This window comes from Mirounga angustirostris, unplaced genomic scaffold, assembly GCF_029215605.1.
Source record: "Mirounga angustirostris isolate CCGP_5_RB_7025 unplaced genomic scaffold, mMirAng1.0.hap1 SCAF_6, whole genome shotgun sequence".
NCBI lineage: Eukaryota > Metazoa > Chordata > Mammalia > Carnivora > Phocidae > Mirounga > Mirounga angustirostris.
In genome coordinates this window covers 9,362,808-9,387,467 of record NW_026991714.1, presented here as the reverse complement: position 1 = coordinate 9,387,467, position 24,660 = coordinate 9,362,808, and the positions used below count along the sequence as shown (strand labels likewise).

The 24,660-nt window shown below is 43.3% G+C and overlaps 1 long non-coding RNA gene across 1 annotated transcript in view; it reads left to right on the top strand.

Moving 5' to 3' along the window:
* LOC123845906 (uncharacterized) overlaps positions 1 to 24,660 on the top strand; it is a 136,698-nt gene that overhangs the window by 414 nt on the left and 111,624 nt on the right. The window contains exon 2 of the long non-coding RNA XR_010412179.1: positions 89 to 251. This is a non-coding gene — a long non-coding RNA (uncharacterized LOC123845906). The remainder of the gene's footprint in view (positions 1 to 88; positions 252 to 24,660) is intronic.

Below are 24,660 nucleotides of genomic sequence, written 5' to 3'. Positions count from 1 at the left end.
AGACTCAGCTACAAGAGCCAACCGCACAAGGCCCCGAGGTCTCCAGTTTTCGCGTGTTTTAAGTGCGTCTCTCTCCCCTTTCCTCTAGATACCCCACGTACTACCAACGGTCTCCACCTCTGGATCTCCCCTAGGATCTCTTCGGTGGGGGTACTTCACTCCTCTTTGAGAGAGGGTGCTTGGGAACAGAATGGTTCCCAAGTCACGGTGTGGACAGGTTAGAATCTCGATGTCAGAAGGCTTTAGGCCAGGTATGTTTTCCTTTTCATTGTGTTGACTTACCCATACAGCTACAAGTACTTTGATGGCTCATAAAATCTTATTGCTGTTAGAGCAGTTTTCATTCCCATGCCTTCAACTTCTCCTTAGGTACAAGAAGGGCTTATGTTTTGGAAGTTTCTGGCATGTTGAGCGTAAAGCGCTTGTTTTGTTGGGCGTTGAAAGGAAGAAAGCAGGAAAGCAGTTCTGCATTCGGGAGGGGAAAATTTCCCCTTTGCTGCTCAGAGACTGTGTCCTCCCAGTTACTGTGTTGAAACCCAGTCCCTAATACGAGGGTATTTGGAAATGGGGCCTTGGGAGGTGATTAGGCCATGAGGGTGGGCTCCTCATGAATGGGATTAGTGCCTTTATAAAAGACCCTAGAGAGCTCCCTTAGCCTTTCTATATGTGAGGACACAGCAAAAAGACTGCAGTCTATGAACCAGGAAGCAGGCTCTCATCAGACACTGAATCTGTTGGCACCTTGATCTTGACCTTCTCCGCTTCCAGAACTTAGAAAAATAAAAGTTTCCAGTTTAAGCCACCTAACTTATGGTATTTTCGTTGTAGCAGCTGGAACCCAGTAAGACACTGTTTATGTTTAATAGGAAGAGGCAGCCTGGGGAGCGCCTGGGTGGCTCAGTTGGTTGGGTGTCTGCCTTCGGCTCAGGTCATGATCCCAGGGTCCTGGGATCGAGTCCCGCATCGGGCTCCCTGCTCAACGGGGAGCCTGCTTCTCCCTCTGCCTACCACTCCTCACTGCTTATACTCTCTCTCTCTCTGTCAAATAAATAAATAAAATCTTAAAAAAAAGGCAGCCGGAGGTGGTAAAGGAATGACTGAAGAACAGAAGCATTAATTCGGTCCCCTCCCCCAGTCATCTCTGACCACGGACAAGCACTTCACCACTCGGGCAGGACTTTTTTAAAAAATCTCATTACAGGGGAGGCCCTGGTGGGAGAAGAAGGAGGTGGAGCTGGCTTGACCAGACTTTACTGAAAACAAGACCAGTGGGACGAAGATTACAGAGTGTGGACTGTAGCAAGACAAACAGGGAGGGAAGAATGTGTGAACGACTAGTTCCCGTTGCCTAGCCCTCCGGAACTCCCTTTTTGTGAAGCCTGTATCTCCAGCCTATCACTGACTCTGTGAGCCACCCACCCCCCCAGTCTTCCAAGAAATATCCTTTTCAGCAGGTCAGCCAGAATCAGTTTCTGTTTCATGAAGAACCATTTACCGTATTACAGGCTTCTCACCAGGTGTCCAAAGCCATATTCACGATCTTTCCCATCAGAACTTTATGCATTTCGGCAAAGGACATCATCTAAGGAATTACCTTAGCTAGAAACCTGGCTTCATTCCTTGGGCTTGGGAATCAGATAGAATCCCAGAATAGCCATTTATTTAGCCGTGTGATTCTGGGGGAGATTATATACGTTCTCCGAAACTTGTTTTGCCCTCGTATATGCAAATTTGCTGCACTGACACCTGCTTTGCTCGCCTGTTACGAAGATGGCATGGAGGGGGCACCTGGGTGGCTCAGTCGGTTCGGCTCAGGTCATGATCTCAGGGTCTTGGGATGGAGCCCCGCATCGGGCTCCCTGCTTGGCGGGAAGCCTGCTTCTCCCTCTCCCTCTGTCCCTGCTTGTGTTCCCTCTCTCGCCGTGTCTCTCTCTGTCAAATAAATAAATAAAATCTTAAAAAAACAAACAAACGAAGATGGCACAGAGTCTGGGCCTACTGTAGGCACTTAATACGTGGTATTATTACTGACTCTTGATGATGGCACCTCAAAGCAGTCTCCTTACTGGTCCCTATGCCTTTGTTTAGGCCTTAACTATCCTCTGATCTGGACTATTACAGTAACCTTTGAACTGGTTTCTCTTTTAAAATTCATCACCCAACTACCATCATAGTTACCTTTCTAAAGCAGACCTCTTTGATGGCTGATTAATGCCCTCAGGATGAAGTCCAGACTCTCAAACATGGCATGGCAAGATCCTGAGCAGTCTAGCCTCAAACCACTTCCAGAATGCTCTTACTTAACATTAATTTAATAAACAGAAGTGCCTATTAGAGGCCAGGCACTAAGAGGACTTAGATTTTAATGGGGGAAACTATCAATAAAAACAAGATAATCACAGATTGTGACTGAGATTTCAATGAGGCCTGGGAAATTTCTGCTATCTCTTGTGCCTCTGCCCCTCCCACCATGAAAAAAGAGCACATGTCAGGAAACCATTGGTTCTTTTTTTTTTTTTAATTTTTTTATTCTTATGTTAATCCCCATACATTACATCATTAGTTTTAGATGTAGTGTTCCATGATTCATTGTTTGCGTATAACACCCAGTGCTCCATGCAGAACGTGCCCTCTTTAATACCCATCACCAGGCTAACCCATCCTCCCCCCCTCCCCTCTAGAACCCTCAGTTTGTTTTTCAGAGTCCATAGTCTCTCATGGTTCGTCTCCCCCTCCGATTCCCCCCCTTCATTCTTCCCCTCCTGCTACCTTCTTCTTCTTCTTCTTCTTTTTTTTTTTTCTTAACATATATTGCATTATTTGTTTCAGAGGTACAGATCTGAGTCTTGCACAATTCACAGCGCTTACCAGAGCACATACCCTCCCCAGTGTCTATAACCCAGTCACCCCATCCCTCCCACCCCACCCCCCACTCCAGCAACCCTCAGTTTGTTTCCTGAGATTAAGAATTCCTCATATCAGTGAGGTCATATGATACATGTCTTTCTCTGTTTGACTTATTTCGCTCAGCATAGTACCCTCCAGTTCCATCCACGTCGTTGCAAATGGCAAGATCTCATTCCTCTTGATGGCTGCATAATATTCCATTGTATATATATACCACATCTTCTTTATCCATTCACCTGTCGATGGACATCTTGGCTCTTTCCACAGTTTGGCTATTGTGGACATTGCTGCTATAAACATCGGGGTGCACGTACCCTTTCAGATCCCTACTTTTGAATCTTTGGGGTAAATACCCAGTAGTGCAATTGCTGGATCACATGGTAGCTCTATTTTCAACTTTTTGAGGAACCTCCATACTGTTTTCCAGAGTGGTTGCACCAGCTTGCATTCCCACCAACAGTGTAGGAGGGTTCCCCTTTCTCCGCATCCCCGCCAACATCTGTCGTTTCCTGACTTGTTAATTTTAGCCATTCTGACTGGTGTGAGGTGGTATCTCGTTGAGGTTTTGATTTGGATTTCCCTGATGCCGAGCGATATTGAGCACTCTTTCATGTGTCTGTTGGCCATTTGGATGTCTTCTTTGGAAAAATGTCTGTTCATGTCTTCTGCCCATTTCTTGATTGGATTATTTGTTCTTTGGGTGTTGAGTTTGATGAGTTCTTTATAGATTTTGGATACTAGCCCTTTATCTGATATGTCATTTGCAAATATCTTCTTCCATTCTGTCGGTTGTCTTTTGGTTTTGTTGACTGTTTCCTTTGCTTTGCAAAAGCTTTTTATCTTGATGAAGTCCCAATAGTTCATTTTTGCCCTTGCTTCCCTTGCCTTTGGCGATGTTTCTAGGAAGAAGTTGCTGCGGCTGAGGTCAAAGAGGTTGCTGCCTGTGTTCTCCTTTAGGATTTTGATAGACTCCTGTCTCACATTGAGGTCTTTCACCCGTTTGGAGTCTATTTTTGTGTGTGGTCTAAGAAAATGGTCCAGTTTCATTCTTCTGCATGTGGCTATCCAATTTTCCCAACACGATTTGTTGAAGAGACTGTCTTTTAGGAAACCATTGCTTCTTTACTCTGAGTCCCAGAATGAGACTCATGGCTTGGCAGACCCAAACCTGCCTTGCAATCTGGAGTCAAACTGGGCTGAACTCAACCAAGGTTAGCAAAGCCTCCTAGCTTCATCACAGCCAGCCAGCAGACTTGTGTGTGAGGCATAAATATTTATTGTAACTCACTGTGAGTTTGGGTTCGTTTGTTATTTTAGGAAGACTGGAATAACAGAACAAAGCAAGGGCTGAATGTGTGGGTAAGGAAAAGAAAGAAATCAAAGCTTCTGTTCTCAGCAACAGAATGGAAAAAGGCATGAATTATCGAGGTAGAGGAGGTCGGTGGGGGAAGGAATTTGGGTAGGAGGGTCAAGTTCAGTTTTGGACATCTGTAGTCTGGGTAGGCTAACTGCTGCTGGACAGATAACTTTAAAACAGGAATGGCTGAACACAGTAGATTTTTCTTTGCTTGTTCACAAAAGAGTTCACTGTGTGTATTCAGTGGATAATGTTTTATACATTTATTCATGAATCTTTCTACCTTTTGATCTGCCAGGCTCTCCAGCTTCATGTAGCTGCGTGGGAAGCTGGGAAATGCTTATCTGGGTGCTCAAGGTGAAGAGGATTTGGGGAACAATTAGCCAGTCTCTCCAACTGCACCTTATTTTTGGAATGCCCTTTAGATATTCGGAAGATAGAGTTGGTGTAAGAGCCTGGCTCTCAGGTCTGAGCTTGAGATACACGTTTGGAAATCAAAGACACATGGATGGTATCTAAAATCACATGTAGAGGGAATAGTATGAAGTTTAGGACCGAGGTCTCTATTATTGGGCTTTTCGACATTTGGAGGTTTCAACAAAGGAGGAAGAGCTAGTAATAGATCTAACAGCTTTCTCTTCCACCTCTGTTCATATTTCTCATGTGCCACAACTACTCTCATTTCACTCTCTTCCAGATTTTCCCTAGTATCATCCCCTGCCCTTAGCAGATGACCACTGGTCCTCTCCCTTCCATATCCCTAAAAATCCCAAACAACAATCTAGCCAGACTCATTCCTGGCTGGAATGAACATGGTCAGAAATGTTTGGCTGTTCATCAATGGTAGCTCACAAGGACTGTCCAGCTACACTACGTTTCTTAAATTCTCATATAGTTAGGCGTGGCTGTGTGAGTGAGTTCTCCCTAATGGAATGTAAACAAAAGTGAGGTGTGCTCTTTCCAGACCTGACCCGTACAACTGCTTGCATTTGCCTTCCCCACTGCTCTCAAGCTAGAGTGGTGATGACCCGGGTAACCTTGTGGGGCAGAGCTACTGTCTGCCTGGGTCCCTGCAGGGACTATGTGGAAGAGAGCTTCTTGCCAACCTGGAATAGCTTCTGCAGAATGTCACATGAGCGAGAAGGAAGGGTTTACTTTGAGCCATTTCATTTGGTGTTCTATTTATTATAGCAGTTTAGGCTATTCTAAATATATAGAAACTAGAACCAAGAGGGGCGCCTGTTGGCTCAGTTGGTTAAGCGTCAGACTCTTGGTTTCTGCTCAAGTCATGATTTCAGGGTCGTGAGTTTGAGCCCCACATCAGCTCCATGCTGAGTGTGGGGCGTGCTTAAGATGCACTCTCTCCCACTCCCTCTCCCTTTGCCGCCCCACCCATGCTCACGTGCTCTCCCTCTTAAAAAAAACAACAATTTAGCACCAGGAATGGAGGGCCACCATAATAAAAATCCAAAATATGTAGCAATTGATTTAGCAGTTGGGCAACATGCAGTGAGGCAGATTCCTGCCATGTGGGGGAAATACAGTTGGTAAAACACTGCCTGAGAAAACCAGGAAGGCAAATATAGATTCCTCATGAACCTATAATTATGGGAGAAGTTGGAAAGAACCAGAATTTTAGGGTGAGTTGGCAGCTGCTTGCTGCTTTTAGCAAGGTACAGGTCCAAACACTTTGGAGCTAGATGCTTATGAGGATTCAGGATTTTTCTAAATTTAGGAAGTTAAGAGGGCATGTACTGTATAGTACAAAACGCCCCAGCAGCACCCTAAAATCAAACACATTCCTGTTTCTGCAGTGAGATGTATGATTATTCATACTAAGAAAGATAAATAAATAGCTCACATCAATTTAGGTCAAGTTTCACCACCACAGAGTTACAGGAATGAGCTACAGAAAAATTTTTCTTTCTCAGAGCTTTTTTGGTTTCAGATTTATGGATAAGGGATTGCAGACCTGAATTATAAGAGATGCATTCAGCCAAGAGCTAACTCATTTTCAAGCAGAAAAGGACCAGATAGAATAGATGAAATTCAGAATTGGAGGCATCTCTGGATTGTACCTCAAATTGCAAGAGATAAAAACTATCCTTGCTGGGATGCCTGGGTGGTTCAGTCATTTGAGCGTCTGCCTTGGGCTCAGGTCATGATCTCAGGGTCCTGGGATCGGGTCTCACATAGGGCTCCCTGCTCAGCAGGGAGCCTGCTTCTCCCTCTCCCGCTGCCGCTCCTTCTGCTTGTGCATGCATGCTCTCTCTCTCTCAAATAAATAAATAAAATCTAAAAAAAAAAAGAAAAAACCGTCCTTGCTCATCCTCTCCCCCCCCCCCCCCCCCCCCATTAAACTTCTCAGTCCGAGAACCAGGCTCTAAGGCAAAGATCAGAGTAAGGGTATTTATTGCCTTCCCGCTATGTTTGTTGTTTCAGATGGCCTTGAAGTAGCCTCTGTAAATTAGGAAAAAAAAAAAAAAATCTACGAGTAGCTGCAAATCTGTATTCATCTCTTTATGTAAAATTTTGTTAACACAGAAAGGTTTCTGCTATACTCACAGTTCTTTGCTTTTTTTAATTTATTTTTTAAAAAGATTTTATTTATTTATTTGTCAGAGAGAGAGCACAAGCAGGGGGAGAAGCAGGCGGACAGAGAAGCAGGCTTCCCGCTGAGCAGGGAGCCCGATGTGGGGCTCAATCCCAGGACCCTGGGATCGTGACCTGAGCCGAAGGCAGACGCTTAACCGACTGAGCCACCCAGGCACCCCTGTTTTGCTTTTTTTTAAAAAAACATAGTATCAAACTGTTAGAAACCTTTTCATATCAGCGCTTAGAGCACTCATTCTCTTTAAAGGTGACATTCTACTACAGTAGTTGGATGTACCTATACATTGTTTAACCAGCTCCTTATGGTAGACAGTTTAGTTTCATTTTATTCCCTGTCATTATTATGAAAAAGGCTGCAGTGAACATCCTTGAGTTGAAGAGATACCTGGTGTGTTTTGCCAGTATATTCTCAGGGTAAATTCCTAGTGATGGGATGGTTGGGTGAACAGGTCTGTACCTTTTAGTAATTTTTAAAAATTTTTATAAAGATTGTATTTATTTGAGAGAGAGACTGTGAGAGAGACAGAGCATAAGCAGGGGAGAGGGGCAGAGGGAGAGGGAGAAGCAGGCTCTCCGCTGAGCAAGGAGCCCGATGCGGGACTCGATCCCAGGACCTTGGGATCATGACCTGAGCCGAAGGCAGATGGTTAACTGACTGAGCCACCCAGGCGCCCAGGTCTATACATTTTAAATACTGAAATAAATTACCCACTTCCAGGAAGAGTTCATGAGTTTACACTTTTAGGCCTTGATAGTATACAAGAATGAGCATGTCTTAACACTCAACCAGACAGATGTGGGGCTGTGGTGCCACACAAGCCCCCGGGAAACCCAGCGTGGTCACAGCCTCCGTAGCTCCAAGCTGCCACCCTGCCTTCCAGTCTCATGGGAGCAGCACTGCTTTCCCTCATCTTGGCTCCCATTTCTTTACCTTTGTGTAAGCCTGAGAATTATTATCCATCTACCTTTTTTTTTTTTTTTTTTTTATTTTAAAGTTACATTTAATAGACATACCATATACCTCAGAAACAAATTATCCTTTAGACATTAATAGGAAACTTCCATTCTATGTGCTTATATTTTTCTTTAACTTTTACTTAACTGATGTTTTTACAAAGAGTTTTTTTTCTCCTTTATCAAGCTGTATATATATTTTTATATTTATTTTTTTTATTCTTATGTTAATCCCCATACATTACATCATTAGTTTTAGATGTAGTGTTCCATGATTCATTGTTTGTGCATAACACCCAGTGCTCCATGCAGAATGTGCCCTCCTCAATACCCACCACCAGGCTAACCCATCCTCCCACCCCCCTCCATCTACCTTTTTTATTTGAATTTATTTTGTCTACTTCTAAAAGCTTTATGTAAATTAAGGATATCAGCAGTTTGCTTTCCTGTACGACAAATATCTTTTCCCCAGTTTGTCAATGATTTTTAGGCTGTGTTGATTGATCAAAGAGAAATTTATACTTTTGTGTGGTTAAATTTATCAAACTTCTGCTTTTATAGTTTCTTCGCTTGGTGTCCTTCTTGGAAAAGCCTTTTCTACTCCAGGATCTAATATAAATTATTCATGCTTTATTCACAAATTATATGGATATATTTTTTAATTTTAATTTTAATTAATTTTTTTTTTTAGAGAGTGTGTCTGTGAGTGGGGTGGGTGACGGGGGCAGAGGGAGGGAGAGAGAATCTTTTTTTTTTTTTTTTTAAGATTTTATTTATTTATTTGAGAGAGCGAATGAGATAGAGAGAGCATGAGAGGGAGGAGGGTCCGAGGGAGAAGCAGACTCCTCGCCGAGCAGGGAGCCCGATGCGGGACTTGATCCCAGGACTCCAGGATCATGACCTGAGCCAAAGGCAGTCGCCTAACCAACTGAGCCACCCAGGCGCCCGGGAGAGAGAATCTTAAGCAGACTCTGCACTGAGGGAGGGGCCTCACATGGGGCTCAATCTCATGACCCTGAGCTGAAATCAAGAGACCCTTAACCAACTGAGCCACCCAGGGGCCCCTATATGGATGTATTTTATTCAAAATCTTTCATACATCTATAATTAACATTGGTATAAACTATAAACCTTATTTTTTCTAACAATTCTTCGATTTCCCCTACACTATTTTATTTACGCCACTGACTAGATTACCTATAAATCCACTAATCAAAAATGACACCTTTATGGGGCACCTGGGTGGCTCAGTCGTTAAGCATCTGCCTTCGGCTCAGGTTATGATCCCAGGGTCCTGGGATCGAGCCCCTCATCGGGCTCCCTGCTCTGCGGGAAGCCCGCTTCTCCCTCTCCCTCTCCCCCTGTTTGTGTTCCCTCTCTCGCTGTGTCTCTCTCTGTCAAATAATTAAATAAAATCTTAAAAAGAAAGTGACACCTTTATCATGAGCTAAAATGCATGGATATTTAGGTATATTTCTGGATCTCTACTTCGTTCCACGGAGGTCTTTTTCTTATCCAGTAGTAAACAATTTTAATCATGGCAGCACTACCTGGGTTTTTTTGGAAAAGTTATCTTTTTGATTGGTCTGTAGAATTGGGGATGAGGAATAAGCTGGCACGATTGGTGGTGCCAGGGCCAAAGAATTAGCTAGTGTGGCCAGGACAGCTAGGGCTGAGGACTTGACCTTTTGTGGTTGGTGTGTTTGATGGGGCCGGGGCCAGTGGCTCAGCCAGTATGGCTGGGGCTGCCAGGGCCACGGCCAAGAGGAGACTGTGTGAGTCGTCAGGGGATGGGTTACCACTGGGGAATTGGCTGAAAAAGTAAACATATTGAGAATAATGGAATCCAGGTTTCTCACAATCTGAAAAGGGACTTACAAACATGGAAAAACAAAGGCTGGAGGAAACGCTGTGGTGTTGGTTTGGAGTTGGAAATGTCTGTGAACTCATGGTTTTCAATATGTGTAGATAGACTGATGTGGACACAGATTTATAGGCAGTGTGTGTGTGTATTCACATATTTTCAGCTCTGTCTCTTGTGAGGCTCTGGAAGCAACAATATCCCAGTGGCAATGAGCATCACCAGTGCCCAGCTCTTGGCTTCTAAAGACTGTTTCCCACTAAAGGGAACTGGGATCTTTGGATAAATGGCTGATTCCAGATATGGAAAAAAACAAGTGCAGTGTGAGCTTTGATATTTTTGTGCCAGAAAGTAAAAATTGTTCAAAGAATAATAAGGGATATGTCATAAGGGCATAATAATCAGCTTAAGAGAGCTTGCCCTGGCTAAATCTGGGAAAATTCGAACATCAAACAAATAATAATAGCAACAAATACAATCCACTCAATAAAGTAGAAACCCATGAGTCCATACTGCTATAAATAAATCCATGAATAAATAAATAAATGGGGGAGAAGAGAAGACTCTACTGCACAGTGTGATGCTAACTAATAGGCGTAAAGGGAATGATAGAATTAGAAGAATCCTGCAATCGTTATAGTAATAATGGATTCAGATGAGATTCATTAATGGATGCCCCAACTAGAGGGTAAATGTTTGGTGAGGAACAGAAGATTTACATCATTTCAAAGTGGTCTCCACCCAGACTACATGTTAATTGTTTATGAATTCATGCCAAATACTTCTCAGTTGATTTTACCATAGAGAATGCTGACAGACACTATCTTATAAATGTGAGAACACCACCAGTATTGGGACAAATGGACATCGTGGACTTCCTGATTGACTGCCTTTAGAAGAACATAGCATCACTTTTGGGGTATTTCTGCCAAGAATATATAATTTGCATGTAGTTACGAGGAAATATCAGATAAATCCACACTGAGGGCCTATCTCAGTCAGCTTGGGCTGCCGTAACAAAATACCATTGACTCAGTGGCTTAAGCAACAGACATTTATTTCTCACAGTTCTGGAGGTTGAGATCAGAGTGCTGGCATGGTCAGGTTCTGGTGAAGACTCTCTTCCTGGCTTGCAGATGGCCACCTTCTCAGTGTAGAGAGACCAAGAGACAGAGGCAGAGAGACAGAGACAGTCAGGGGGGGAGAGAGGAATTTCTTCCTCTTCCTAGAAGGATAGTAATCCCATCCTGAGGTCCCAATACTCATGGTGTCATCTAAACCTCACTAGAAAGGGCCTCCCAAAGCCCCATTTCCCCATGGTGGATGGCTGATGGAGGTGTCACGTGGCTGAACCCTGAGGGTGGGCTGTAGGAACCCAGAGCGACACCCAGTTGGCGGCCAGCAAGAAAACAGGGACATCAGCCCTACAACAGAAAGGAACTGAAAATTCTGCGACAACCTGGATGAGCTCGAAGAGGACCCCAAGCTGCAGCCTCGTCAACACCTTGGTTCAGCCTCACGAGAAAACACATTTCTGTTGTGTTAAGCTCCCCCAGGCTGTGATATTCTGTTATGGAAGGCCAAGCAGATGAATACTGTGGTGTACCCAGTGGTGGGCTGACTAGTCTTTTTTTTTTTAATTATTATGTTAATCACCATACATTACATCATTAGTTTTTGTTTTTTTTTTTAAAAGATTTTATTTATTTATTTGAGACAGAGAATGAGATAGAGCATGAAAGGGTCAGAGGGAGAAGCAGACTCCCCGCCGAGCAGGGAGCCCGATGCGGGACTCGATCCCGGGACTCCAGGATCATGACCTGAGCCGAAGGCAGTCGCTCAACCGACTGGGCCACCCAGGCGCCCACATCATTAGTTTTTGATGTAGTGTTCCATGATTCATTGTTTGCGTATAACACCCAGTGCTCCATGTAGTACGTGCCCTCTTTAATACCCATCACCAGGCTAACCCATCCCTCCACCCCCCTCCCCTCTAGAACCCTCAGTTTGTTTCTCAGAGTCCATAGTCTCTCATGGTTCATCTCCCCCTCTGATTTCCCCCCCTTCATTCTTCCCTTCCTGCTATCTTCTTCCTTTTTTTTTTTTTAAACATATAATGTATTATTTGTTTCAGAGGTACAGGTCTATGATTCAACAGTCTTACATAATTCACAGTGCTCACCATAGCACAAACCCTCCCCAATGTCTGTCACCCAGCCACCCCATCCCTCCCACCCCCCACCTCTCCAGCAACCCTCAGTTTGTTTCTGAGATTAAGAATTCCTCATATCAGTGAGGTCATATGATACATGTCTTTCTCTGATTGACTTATTTCGCTCAGCATAGTACCCTCCAGTTCCATTCACGTCATTGCAAATGGCAAGATTTCATTCCTTTTGATGGCTGCATAATATTCCGTTGTATATATATACCACATCTTCTTTATCCATTCATCTGTCGATGGACATCTTGGCTCTTTCCATAGTTTGGCTATTGTGGACATTGCTGTTATAAACATCAGGGTGCACGTACCCCTTCGGATCCCTACATTTGTATCTTTGGGGTAAATACCCAGTAGTGCAATTGCTGGGTCGTATGGTAGCTCTATTTTCAACTTTTTGAGGAACCTCCATACTGTTTTCCAGAATGGCTGCACCAACTTGCATTCCCACCAACAGTGTAGGAAGGTTCCCCTTTCTCCGCATCCCCACCAACATCTGTCGTTTCCTGACTTGTTAATTTTTGGCTGACTAGTCTTATCTAAATAGTTAAAAGTGCAGTCACAGTATGAGAATCTAGTTTTCGGTGGCTGTATAGATAACAGCCCAGTTTCAGAACGCAGGAGGGACTGGGTGGAGTAAAATTTTGTTGTTGTTTTTCTTTTTTACATATCCAAAGAATGAGTCAGTCACTCCGAAGAGTTCAGTTTTATGAAAAGCTGAAGCACTAGAAGCACTTAATATCCTTTAAAAAATTATTTTGAATGGGCAATGATTTTTAGATTCTTTGTTTCCTTTTTCTTTTTAAACGTTCATAAACAGAATTAATGCACATTATTAAAATCAAATGGGGGGAGGGGAGAGAGAGATCCAGAAAAGATTATCATGAAAATGCTGTTTCATGTTTTTTCTGTACAAGGGCTGTCTCCTGCCTCAACTCGTCCTGTTCCCAGATACGACTTTAATAATTTCTTTTTTCCCCCTTGTGGTAGTATCTCCATATTTCTCAACAACACCCTTACACCATTTTCATTTTTTTAAAAGATTTTATTTATTTATTTGACAGAGAGAGACACAGCGAGAGAGGGAACAGAAGCAGGGGGAGTGGGAGAGGGAGAAGCAGGCTTCCCTCGGAGCAGGGAGCCTGATGTGGGGCTTGATCCCAGGCCCTGGGATCATAACCTGAGCTGAAGGCAGATGCTGAACGACTGAGCCACCCAGGCGCCCCACTTAACACCATTTTAAAAAATGTATCCACTTTGTGCCTCGCTGGTCCATGATGAGAGGGGAATTAGTTCAACTCCGTCAACTCCAACTTCCCCACCCTCCAAAATGGTTCTAGCCCCAGTCTCAGTTCCTTTACTGTAATCGGGCATCTTTAAGCAAAACATTTAAATCTCAACTTTTTTTTTAAAAGATTTTATTTATTCATTTCAGAGATAGAGAGCTAGGGGAGGAACAGAGAGAGAGGGACAAGCAGACTCCATGCTGAGTGTGGAACCCTATGCGGGGCTCGATCTCACCACCCTGAGATCATGACCTGAGCTGAATGCTCAACCGACTGAGCCACCCAGGCGCCCCTAAGTCTGCACTTCTTATAATGCTAGTCCTATATTACTCACTGACTTAATAATAACAAGCAAACAAAACTCCCACAAAAAATAGTAATATATAAAAACAAGTTAATGATTTATAGACCCTGAGAAAAAGAATTTTCAGCAAAGTACAAAAATTTAAAGCATTCCTTTTTTAAATTTTGTAATTCTTTACTGTGGAATTGCTCAGAATTGTCACTTCTGTTTTAAATAACAAATTGATAGCTGAGTAAGAAAACATAATTTGGATTATAAAATTCTTGCTTTAATAAAAATTCCTTGAACAGTGAAAAAAAAGCCTCGGTTTCTTATTCCACAAGTAAGAGATAGTATTTAATTTCCCACTGTGAACTGTGAATCTTGATACTTCTATTGCCTTCTGCTCTTCTTTACCCCATTTCCATTCCCCTACTTTTGACAACTATAGGTGTACTTTGACCAAATACAGATTAATAACATTTATACTGGCATGCCTGGGTGGCTCAGATGGTTAAGTGTCTGCCTTCGGCTCAGGTCGTGATCTCCAGGCCCTGGGATCAAGTCCCACATTGGGTTCCCAGCTCAGTAAGGAGCCTGCTTCTCCCTCTGCCTGCCCTCCCCCTGCTTGTGCTCTCTCTGTCTCTCTCTCTCAAATGAATAAATAAAATGTCTTTAAAAAATAATTAAAAAAATAACATTTATACTTTGTTTTGAAATTATGTTTAATTTCCCCATAATTTATCTACAGTTCAGTTCTACAAGTTGGAAGTCAATAACCGTGTTAATATTATTATGATGGTGTAAATACTGTTTATGACAGAACCAAATATTGTATTGGGCTTCCTCTCCTTATTTCATGTCATGACCTGATACCTCTTTTTTTTTTTTTTTAAAGATTTTATTTATTTATTTAATTGACAGAGAGAGAGACAGCAAGAGAGGGAACACAAGCAGGGGGAGTGGGAGAGGGAGAAGCAGGCAGGGCTCGATCCCAGGACCCTGGGATCATACCTGAGCTGAAGGCAGTCGCTTAACCGACTGAGCCACCCAGGCACCCCATGACCTGATACCTCTTAATGGATAATGGTACTAAACAGAATATAATGAACGTATGTTAGTGTTCCTTTGTAACTCAGGATCATAATTGTGAACCCTAAATATTTTGCTTGCTATAATCTAGTGTTGTTTTTCTTCCAATATTAATGATAGCTATTATTAATTGAGTACCTACTAACTGTCAGGCATTCTGATATGCAATATTCTTGTTTTATCTTTTTTTAAAAAAGATTTTATTTATTTATTTGACAGACAGAGATAGCCAGAGCAGGAACACAAGCAGGGGGAGTGGGAGAGGGAGAAGCAGGCTTCCCGCCGAGCAGGTAGCCAGATGTGGGACTCGATCCCAGGACCCTGGGATCATGACCTGAGCCGAAGGCAGACGCTTAACGACTGAGCCACCCAGGCACCCCTATTCTTGTTTTATCTTAGTAACAATCCTGCATTACGCCTATTTTTACAGGTGAGAAAACACAAGGTAATTAGCTGGGAGGACTGGATTTGAATAAAAGTTGGACACCAGGTTGGGTTGACCAACTCATCCCAGTTTGCCTGGGGCTTTCCAGTGTTAGCGCTCAAAATCCTGTGCCCTGAGAATCGCCTCAGGTTCAGGGGAAATTCTTGGTCATCCTACAAGTCCAGACTCTCTTTCTTTTTTTTAAATTATTAACAAAAACAACAACAATAATAGTAATCAGCCATTTCCATGGCTTGGGGTTCATTGCTCTTCTGCAGGTCAGTTATATCATCTGCCAGTGGGTTGTCTGAACTGAGAGCTCTTACCAAAGCCTGGACTGATACCAAAACTGTAAACATCTGTGGGGCTGTATACCACTTCTTTTTCTTTTTTTTTTTCTTTTTAAATTTTTTTAAATTTTTTTTAAAGATTTTATTTATTTGAGAGAGAGAGAATGAGAGAGAGCGAGTACACGAGAGGGGGGAGGGTCAGAGGGAGAAGCAGACCCCCTGCCGAGCAGGGAGCCCGACGCGGGACTCGATCCCGGGACTCCAGGATCATGACCTGAGCCGAAGGCAGTCGCTTAACCAACTGAGCCACCCAGGCGCCCTACCACTTATTTTTCAACATATTAAAAGATAGTCTTCTCAGTCAGTCTCTATTAGGATGATAATTTTTCTGTATGAAGCATACTTTAGTAACTCCCTTTGCTGGTTCCACCTCATGTTCATACCTTACCACAGAGCACCTAAGAACTCACACCTTGACCTGCTTTTCTGTCTACACACTTACATGGGTACTCATCTACTCCCATGACTTTAAATCTCATCCGTGTGAGCTAATGATTCCTACATATACATTGTCAGTGTGGATTCTCCCCCGAATTCCTGACGCAGATGACCTCCTGGACATCTCTTCTTAGAGGTAGAATAGTCATCTGAAACTTAAAATATCTTTAAGTGAATTCCTCATATTCTCTGGAAAATTTGCTTCTCTCAGAGCCTTCTGCATTCCCAAAATGGCGACTCCATCCTTCCAGTTGTTCTGGCCAACTTTAGAGTCATTACTGACTCTTCTTTCAATGTCTTAACAATGTATAAAATATGGCAAATCCTCCAAAATGCATCCAGAATCTGACTATCTCTCACTACCTTTGCCCTAAGAATACTCTGGTCCAAGCCAAGTCCCACTTGGTTTAGTGCCATAGCCTCTTTTTTTTTTTTTTAAAGATTTTATTTATTTATTTGAGAGAGAGAGAATGAGAGACAGAGAGCAGGAGAGGGAGGAGGGTCAGAGGGAGAAGCAGACTCCCTGCTGAGCAGGGAGCCCAATGTGGGACTCAATCCCAGGACTCCAGGATCATGACCTGAGCCGAAGGCAGTTGCTTAACCAACTGAGCCACCCAGGCGCCCAGTGCCATAGCCTCTTAACTGGTCTCCTTAATTCCATTCTTGCCCATCTATAGTCTATTCTCAGTAAAAATCCAGAGTAATCCTCTTAGAACATGTGTTGCATCACTCCTCTGCTCAAAGCCCACAGATTGCTCTCTATCTCATCCAGAGGGAGAGCCCAGCACTCAGGATGTGTTCGGTGATGCATGACCCTGTCCCTGTCCTGACTCCATCTCTAGTCCCCTGGCTTCCTTGCTCCTTGAAAATTCCAGGTATGGTCTTTGCTATTCTCTTTGCCTGGAAAGTTAATCCCCTAATTATCTGGAATCAGGCCCAGCTCCATAATAATGTGGGACCCAGTACAAAATGAAAATGTGGGGCTTCTTATTAAAAATTCACTAGGGTTTTCAAGACTGGACAACAGAGCATAAACCCAAATACAGGGTCCTTCTGAGCATTTGGCCCGCGTGAACGTCTGAAAGTCTCCCTCCCTCAACAGCTTCAGGACTTTGTTCAAAAGTCATCTCCTCATTGAAGCCTCCCATCCTGACCACCCTATTTAAAACCTCAATGCCTACCTCCCAACCTGAAGCTCCTTACATACCCTCCATGATTTCTTCTTCCTCTTGAGTTTTTCTTACCCGCAAACACATGTGTAGTTTACTTACATTGCATTTTCTGACCTATCCCTGCATTAGAATAGATGAGGTCTGGGTTTTGTTTTGGAAAAAGCTCTGTGCCCCGCACTTAGAATAGTGCCTGAAAGAAAGATGAACGAATACATTGATTTTGTGGTCCTTCTGGTAGAAATAGCCAAGCTTTTAAATCCATCCATTAGGGGGAAAATGCTGTGGACTTGCAGTATTTGTATAAAAATAACACAAGTCACTTGCATTTCCTTCATTTTTTACCCAAGGACATGCTTGGACCATAGAACAGCTGGGCCATCTCGGTTTCCAGAATGCAGGCTCTCTGTGTGTGTGTTGGCCTGGGCACTTCTGCCTTTCCTTATAAGGTTCTAAAGTTGCTGTTGTTTTGACTTCTTGGCTCTCTTTTCCTTTGAAAAGTAACATTATAGATATTATTATGGTTTGGAATTCAAGAGTTACAGAGTGAAAGGCCTTCTGTCTCTGCTTGCCCCGTCACCTTGTTCCCTTTCTTGGGAAAAACAAACATTATCTTTCAAGCCCTCCTGTGAATCCTCCCAAGAGATACTCCATGCGGAGACTGTGCTAGTAAATACGAGTGTGATGCGTAGGTACGCCCCCTTTACTTTTCACCAAATGATTTGATGATAGTGCATGAGGGTGGGGCCATTTCTGTCTCCATTTTTTTTTTTTTTTAAGATTTTATTTGACAGAGACAGAGATAGCGAGAGCAGGAACACAAGCAGCGGGAGTGGGAGAGGAAGGAGCAGACTCCCTGCCAAACAGGGAGCCCGATGTGGGACTCGATCCCAGGACCCCGGGATCATGACCTGAGCCGAAGGCAGACGCTTAACCGACTTAGCCACCCGGGCGTCCTCTGTCTCCATTTTGATTGAGGTTCCAAGACTCTGGTTCCAAATACTCCCTGTTTCTCAGGGAGATGGCAGAGCACCTTTGCAGTATTTGGAAAAGAGTACTGAGAACTGGTTTCCCAAGTCTCGAGCCTTCACCGCTTAGGCTATAAAGAATCTGGAAAGGCCAAGGTGGAGTCAAGATTGACTAAGAACTTTTGCCTTGGACTTTGAAGTCACACCCGTTCCTACAGGAAGCATGCCCTTCCCTCACCTTTAGCCTAGGGCTGAAGGTAGTTCTCCAAATGGAGGGGGATTCCCCACAGGTGACATTGGCGATGCCTGCAGCCATTTGGAGTTGTTGTGGCCGGGGAGATGCTACAGGCATCTTTGGGAGAGATGCTGCTAAACATCCTGCTGTGCATAGGACCTGCTGTGCATAGGACCGTCCCCACAAGGAGCACCAAATCCATACCCTCAAATATCACTAGTGTCGAGGTTGAGGAACACTGGCCCAAGGAGAGGGGCTTCTTAGGGACCACCTGAGGAGTGGGGAGTTGTGCCTTGCAGTTGGTGGACACACGGAACCGTTCTTTGGCCCATGTGTGGAGGCTGAGGCTGGCTCGCTGTGCTTGTGGTGGAGACGGGGAGGTGAGGTTGCTGAAAAGGGGCCAGTCTGGGCTCCCAGTGTGTTTGATAAAAGGGTGCGTCAGGGATTCTTGTGGAACCAGATAAGGACTGTGATAGCAGAGTGGGACTGCTACACGCAGAGAAGAGTGAGCTCAGCATTAAGAGGCTGGAGGGCACTTCCAGAAGCTGTGGAGTTGGGAAGCGATCAGAAGTACTTACTTGCACCAAGGGAGCCACAGGGGAGATATCTCCTGTCCTGGGGGAATCTGTGGTGTGTGGTTGTCCCGAAGTACTTCAGGAGAAAGCCCAGCAAGCTTAGACAGCTCTCAACGTTATTAGTCACGTAAGAGTTTGGCTGTCACTGCAAATGGCACATAGAGAATAAAACCCAAAGCTCACAAGAAAGACCCTACTTGATTTGGCCCCTGCTGACCTCTCTAATTTCGTCTTCCATTGTTTTACTCAAGCCACATAGACCTCAGGACTTTGCACTTGCTTTCCCCACCACCTGGCATGCTCCCCACTGGCCGCCATCTTTGCATCATTGTTTCCTCTCCTCATTTGAGTCTCTGTGCAAAAGTCACCATCTCAGGGAGGCCTTTCCTGAACAGCCCATTTAGAACAGGCAAATCTCTGTTTATTATCTCCTGTGCTTGCTTTATTTCTCTTCAGGGCACTTAACACCTAACCTTTTGTTACACGTATTCACTTACCGTCTCTCTCATAGCCCTAGAGGAAGACATTTCATCTTTATGTTCTCAGGATCTAGGGCCATTTCAGCATTTGGTAGGTGTCCAATAAATATTTGTCTAGTAAGTCAATGAATGAATATCTGGGCAATGCTATTGTGGTTTGCCGAGCTGTTTGATTTGGCTTCAGGTCTGTTATGTGAGTGGAGTCTTAGCTCTGCTTGAAGGCAGGGTCTGCGTTCCCCAGCTCTGAGCCTGACATTCTCTGACATATTCTCCCCTATCACATTCCCTGGCCCTGAAGCAAAAGACACCTGTGCAGGGAAGAGAAAGACTAGGCCACCCACTGCACATAGCTTTTCAGGGAAAAAGCTAGCTAGGACCTTGACCAAAGTCACCCCTCCTTGTTTACAGACACAAGTGAAAAGTTTGTGAATGAAAAGAGGGTAATGACTGGCTGCGTCCTTTTATTTTTTTAAGTCAAGAATGTCTGTCTTATTTATATTCTAGTTTGAGACAGATGTATTTTTAAGTAAAAAATAGATATTTAGGGCACCTGGGTGGCTCAGTCATTAAGCATCTGCCTTCGGCTCAGGTCATGGTCCCAGGGTCCTGGGATCGAGCCCTGCATCGGGCTCCCTGCTTCGCGGGAAGCCTGCTTCTCCCTCTCCCTCTCCCCCTGCTTGTGTTCCTTCTCTCGCTATTTCCCTCTGTCAAATAAATAAATAAAATCTTAAAAAAAAAAATAGATATTTAAAATATTGTTGCTGTTTTGGGAAATCTAAATGAGGGGCACAATGGAATAAGATTGTCCACAAAGCTGTTATTCAGACATTATTGTTATTATTATTTTAAAGATTTATTGTATTTATTTTAGAGAGAGAGACAGAGAGCACAGCCAGGAGGGGCAGAGGGAGAGGGAGTCTGAACCCGACTCCACTTGAGCCCAACACAGGCCTCCATCTCACATCTCTGAGATCACGACCCTGAGATCACAGTCTGAGCCGAAACCAAGAGTAGAATGCTTAACCAATTGCGTCATGCAGGTGCCCCTAGACAATTATTTTAGTGGTCGGTTTATACTATTATTATCTTTTTTTTTTTTAATTTATTTGCGAGAGAGAGAATGAGAGACAGAGAGCATGAGAGGGAGGAGGGTCAGAGGGAGAAGCAGACTCCCTGCTGAGCAGGGAGCCCGATGTGGGACTCGATCCCAGGACTCCAGGATCATGACCTGAGCCGAAGGCAGTCGCTCAACCAACTGAGCCACCCAGGCGCCCTACTATCTTTTTTATTTTAAGGCATGTAGAAGAAAATATATGTGAAAATGAAATCATACTAAATAATACATCAAAATGGCATATACTCACAAGTACTGCCACCTCAGATTTTATGGATGTATGTTGTAACATTGTATGGAGGCAACCATTGTTAATTTTCTTCTAATACCCTCCCAAAACAAAACAAACAAAACCTATACACATGAATCCTAACTGTCATCTATGGATTTATCCTCTTATCTATCATTGCACCTATGTATCTATGAGTTAATTTATCTATTATTTATTACCTTTCTTTTTTTTGTATCTTTGTATCTTTCTATGTAATCTGTGTATCTGTGCATTCATTCATCTGTCTTACCATCTATCTATGTATGGATCTTTCTCTCTCTATGCACTTATCTCCCTAGGTATCTATGTAGGTCTCTGGGTATAAGTATTTATCTATCTTTCTATTTATGCGTCTATCATGTATCAGTATGTTTATGTATCTATCGGTTATCCATGTATTTATTGATCTGTCATCTATTTTTGTATCTCTCTCTATATCTACCTTTTCTATTAATCACCCATCTATTTATATATAAATGTATATACATATGTGTATACATACCCATTATCAATTATCTCTGTTCCTATCTTTCATTTTTATTTACACACAAGACTTTCTGCTATGCACACTTTGGCACCTTGTTTCCTTCACTTAGCCCATCTTAGAGACCTTCTGCATGAGCACTTCAAGAGCTATCTTGGTCTCTTCTTTGATGATGGCACTGTATTCATCATAGGGATGTTCAATAATACCTTTAGAATTTCTCTTGTCCTTATTTCATTGTGCTCTGTAATGTACACAATGCGTGAGTGTGTTTGCACACACGTACACACACCATTTAGATACTGCCCATGTCAAGAAATAGAACTTTGCTACCACCCAACGGCCCCCAGTAGACTCCTACTCAATTACAGCCTTATCCCTACCAACTAGAACTCACTCCATCTTGATCGTTGTGATAACAATTTTCTTGCATTTAAAAAATTTTACCGTCTATGGATGCATTTCCAAATAAGATAGTTTATTTTTCTGTTTATGAACTTTACTCAGATGGAACCATACTTTATGAATTTTGTTGTTTCTTGCTTCTTTTGCTCAATGTTATATTTGTGAGATTTACTCATATTGTGGCATGTAGCTCTATAGTAGTTTCCATTGTATGACTAAATCCCCCTTGAAGAAAAATCAATTCTAATGATGGTAGACATATGGATTGTTTCCAGTTTGGACCTATTGTAGAAAAAGCTTTTATGAACATGCTTATAGATGTATTTTGATGGTCATGTGCACCAGTTTTTAAAGATATATTTCTAGGACTTGAATTTCTAGGTCATGGGTGCATCAACTTCACTAGGTAGTGCCAGACTGTTTCTAAATATTAGCACCCATTCCTCCCCACACCCCCAAGTAGAGGAGATTTCCATTTTTGCTCAGCAACCTTGACAACAATCGGTGTTGCCAGGCGTTTAATTATTTTTACAAGTTTCCTGCTGATGGTCAATCTAGTCTCTCTCTCTCTCTCTCTCTCCTTCTCTCCCCACCTTAAATTTTTTTTTTCTATTACAAACACTGTAAGGAACCCAACTTCATAAGACTATCCTGGCAAGCTTTTGTAAATATGCCTATTGTATATCTCCTTCTTAGTGGAAATGCTAAGTCAAGGTACTGTAAATATTGATAGCTATGGTCGGATATTCCTCCCCAAGAGCTCCTCAGTTAATGTTCCCACAGTAGAACACAGGAACCTATTTCCCCGCATCTTCAACAACATTGGCTGTCATCAAACATTAAGTGTTTGTCAGTGTCATAGGTATTTCACTTGTTTTTGATTTGCACTTAATCTAGTTATTAGTAAGTTTTAATATGTATTCATTTGGATTTAATGGCTGAAACTTTTTTCTTTAAAAACTGCCAGCTTTTATCTTTTGCTCATTTTCATACTGGATTGTCATTTTTTTCTTATTAACTAATACAGGCTTTTTATCACTTAAGGAAATTAGCCCTTTGCTGCCATATGTTGTTGTAAATATCTTTTTTCATTTAACACTGGTCTTTGGACTTTGTTCAGCTACTTTTATTCCATAAAAAAATTGTGTATTTAAAATTACCAATTGTTTGCTTTACGGCCGCTAGGATTTTTTTTTTAAAGTCTTAATATTCTTTTTTTTAAGAATTATTTATTTATTTATTTAACAGAGAAAGACACAGCGAGAAAGGGAACACAAGCAGGGGGAGTGGGAGAGGGAGAAGCAGACTTCCCACTGAGCAGGGACCCTGTGCGGCTCGATCCCAGGACCCAGGATCATGACCTGAGCTGAAGGCAGACACTTAACGACTGAGCCACCCAGGCGCCCCCGGCCTCTAGGTTTTTATAGCCTTCTTAGAAAGGCCTTTTCCAACCTGCACTCATGCTTTCTTTTTGAAATTTTATAGTTTATTTTATGTCCAACTCCTTGATACATGGTAAATCTTTGATAATTTGGGGTTAAATCTTTGAGGCACCAAGAAGGAAGGAATGCAGCAAGAATCTAGCTTTTCCTTGCTAACAATTTGTCAGTGGATCCATGTTTTTCCTCCTTGTTTAAAATGTCACCTTTACCAGAAAATAAAATGCCATATGTATTTGGGTCTATTTCAGGATTCTCTATTTTGTTTCACTGATGTCTATTTCTCCCCCCCAGCATTAAAACAGTTTTAAATTTTGCTCACTGCCTGGGTTTTACTGAGCAAAGGCATTTTTTCCCCTTAACCAAAATGTCAAAGCCAAACATAGGCACAAAACACAAAGGTACTAGGAGTGCGTCTGAGCAAGGTTGTGTGGTAGAAAGGTTATTGTGGGGCCATTGGCACAGATAGTGGGCTGTAGGTCCCAGGGGTACAAAGGTATGACGTTCTTGTAGATTCTTGATTGGGAAGAAATGCTCTGTATGCACACAAAACTGCAAGTTAGGCAAATAATATATATATTAGGCCCAGTATCTTGGGGCAAAGTCTGATTTCATTTGAAATAGTAGCGTACCTAGTGACTAGTTGATTAGTTATTCTTTATTTAAACGGTTAACAGTACAACCGCTTTGCAGGCATCTGGTTTCCCGTGGCTGTGGGAAGGAGGTGGACAGTGACCTACTTCACAGGAATGGGAACTGATGTGGTGAAACTCTGGCTATCTTACACCCTCAAGAAAGAACAAGGCCTTTAAATTACACAAATAGGCTTTATTTTTACTATTTTGAACGGCTAGCTCTCTCAAATGCGTGACAGCTGTGCCCCCCTTATTTCTAAGATGTTCGTTACCGGAGTTTAGGCACCATTGTTAAATCAGTCAGCTAGTAGAGGCAAGCAGGAGTTCCCAGTGCCACCTGATCCTTCTGTCCTTTCCTGGAGCAACCACTTTTGAACTCTTTCTGTATTTGATTTTTCTGGTGGTTGCTTCCTCACCTCTGCATATTATGTGTGTGCTGCTTCTTGATACATCACTTTTAGACGGTGCTTCTTGACGGTATGCTCTGACAGTTGATTTTCATCACCCTATACCCACCCCCCTCCACCCTGTACAATTAAACATCCTTCCTCCTCCTTCTGTGATCGCTTGTGTGCTTTGTGCTCCCGCCCCCTCTGCTGGGACTCCTTGGGCCCTCCGTTGTCATGCCACTCTTTGGAATCCTGGCTTTCCATGACATCCTTCCCCAGGGCTTCGCCTTGTCGGTCCCAGGGCATTCCTGAAAATTCCGCCGTGGCCAGTTTGCAAGTCCTGTGGGCCCCCCCCACCCTGCTGAATGCTCCAGGGCCTGGGGCCCAACTCCTCCTGCTTCTCTCTCCTCCTCTTTGCTGGCGCCCTCACTTCATCAGTGACCCTCTTCCCACAGCAGCCACTTGCTCAGGCTCTGGGCCATCGATATTTTCCTAACCTTTGTCCCCAAGGCTCTGTGCGGGGCCTTAAGATCCATTTTGAACATGCGCAGGCCCTTCCCGTGCTCAGCGCCCTGGGGAGTGATCTCATCTCAGAAGGAATCTGCTCGGCTCACTTAGCATCATGCTCAGATGTGTGAGGTGCAACAAACAGCACCCCAGGCATCCGTGGTGACACTGGACTGTCCATCAATCGTGTGGAAACACCTGTGG